Below are 2,500 nucleotides of genomic sequence, written 5' to 3' on the forward strand. Positions count from 1 at the left end.
CGGCTAACGTTGGGGAAAAGTGACCCGAAAACAGTTAAGCGGGGGAAAACTAAGCGGATGCGGCCACGCGTTGGGGAAAACTAAGCGGATGCGGCCAAGTGTCGGTGGAAATTGGCCCGAAAACAGCCCAGCGGCAAGCGGAAGCGGCTAACGTTGGGCAAAAGTGCCCCGAAAACAGTTCAGCGGGGGAAAACTAAGCGGATGCGGCCACGCGTTGGGGAAAACTAAGCGGATACGGCCAAGAGTCGGTGGAAATTGGCCCGAAAACAGTCCAGCGGCAAGCGGAAGCGGCTAACGTTGGGCAAAAGTGACCCGAAAACAGTTCAGCGGGGGAAAACTAAGCGGATGCGGGCACGCGTTGGGGAAAACTAAGCGGATGCGGCCAAGTGTCGGTGGAAATTGGCCCGAAAACAGCCCAGCGGCAAGCGGAAGCGGCTAACGTTGGGCAAAAGTGACCCGAAAACAGTTCAGCGGGGGAAAACTAAGCGGATGCGGCCACGCGTTGGGGAAAACTAAGCGGATACGGCCAAGAGTCGGTGGAAATTGGCCCGAAAACAGTCCAGCGGCAAGCGGAAGCGGCTAACGTTGGGCAAAAGTGACCCGAAAACAGTTCAGCGGGGCAAATTTTTGAAATTTTTTTTGAAATTTTTTTGAATTTTTGAAATTTTTGAAGTTTTTTTGGGTTTTTGGACTTTTTTTGAATTTTTGAAATTTTTGAATTTTTTTGAATTTTTTTGAATTTTTTGAATTTTTTTTGAATTTTTGAAATTTTTTTTTTTTTTTTGAATTTATTTGATTTTATAAATTTTTTGTGATTTTTTGAGATTTTTTTGAATATTTTACATGGGTGATTTTGACTTGGGGGATTTTCAGGGGGTGGTAACCCTGGGCGTGGCTAGAGCCTCAAAATGCATATTCCCCTATAGGGGGGCAAGGTTTTCAAAAATGGGTGCCCCCTCATGTACACGCGCGTGGGTGTACATGGCCCCGTCGGTGCCAGCGTGGGTGGAAAATGGCCCGAAAACAGCCCAGCGGCAAGCGGAAGCGGCTAACGTTGGGCAAAACTGACCCGAAAGCAGTATAGCTTGGAAAATTAAGCGGATGCAGCCAATTGTTGGCGAAAACTAAGCGGATACGGCCAAGTGTCGGTGAAAAATGGCCCGAAAACAGTCCAGCGGCAAGCGGAAACGGCTAACGTTGGGCAAAAGTGACCCGAAAACAGTTCAGCTGGGGGAAATTAAGCGGAAGCAGCCAAGCGTTGGGGAAAACCAAGCGGATACGGCCAAGAGTCGGTGGAAAATGGCCCGAAAACAGTCCAGCGGCAAGCGGAAACGGCTAACGTTGGGACAAAGTGACCCGAAAACAGTTCAGCTGGGGAAAATTAAGCGGATGCAGCCAAGCGTTGGGGAAAACTAAGCGGATCCGGCCCAGAGTCGGTGGAAATTGGCCCGAAAACAGTCCAGTGGCAAGCGGAAGCGGCTAACGTTGGGCAAAAGTGACCCGAAAACAGTTCAGCGGGGGAAAACTAAGCGGATGCGGCCACGCGTTGGGGAAAACCAAGCGGATACGGCCAAGTGTTGGGGAAAAATGGCCCGAAAACAGCCCAGCGGCAAGCGGAAGCGGCTAACGTTGGGGAAAAGTGACCCGAAAACAGTTAAGCGGGGGAAAACTAAGCGGATGCGGCCACGCGTTGGGGAAAACTAAGCGGATGCGGCCAAGTGTCGGTGGAAATTGGCCCGAAAACAGCCCTGCGGCAAGCGGAAGCGGCTAACGTTGGGCAAAACTGACCCGAAAACAGTTCAGCGGGGGAAAACTAAGCGGATGCGGCCACGCGTTGGGGAAAACTAAGCGGATACGGCCAAGAGTCGGTGGAAATTGGCCCGAAAATAGTCCAGCGGCAAGCGGAAGCGGCTAACGTTGGGCAAAACTGACCCGAAAACAGTTCAGCGGGGGAAAACTAAGCGGATGCGGCCACGCGTTGGGGAAAACTAAGCGGATACGGCCAAGAGTCGGTGGAAATTGGCCCGAAAACAGTCCAGCGGCAAGCGGAAGCGGCTAACGTTGGGCAAAAGTGACCCGAAAACAGTTCAGCGGGGGAAAACTAAGCGGATGCGGCCACGCGTTGGGGAAAACTAAGCGGATACGGCCAAGAGTCGGTGGAAATTGGCCCGAAAACAGTCCAGCGGCAAGCGGTAGCGGCTAACGTTGGGCAAAACTGACCCGAAAACAGTTCAGCGGGGGAAAACTAAGCGGATGCGGCCACGCGTTGGGGAAAACTAAGCGGATACGGCCAAGTGTTGGGGAAAAATGGCCCGAAAACAGCCCAGCGGCAAGCGGAAGCGGCTAACGTTGGGCAAAAGTGATCCGAAAACAGTTCAGCGGGGGAAAACTAAGCGGATGCGGCCACGCGTTGGGGAAAACTAAGCGGATACGGCCAAGGGTCGGTGAAAAAGGGCCCGAAAACAGTCCAGCGGCAAGCGGAAGCCGCTAACGTTGGGCA

The sequence above is a fragment of the Carex rostrata genome, unplaced genomic scaffold, assembly GCF_964058835.1.
Source record: "Carex rostrata unplaced genomic scaffold, lpCarRost1.2 SCAFFOLD_39, whole genome shotgun sequence".
NCBI lineage: Eukaryota > Viridiplantae > Streptophyta > Magnoliopsida > Poales > Cyperaceae > Carex > Carex rostrata.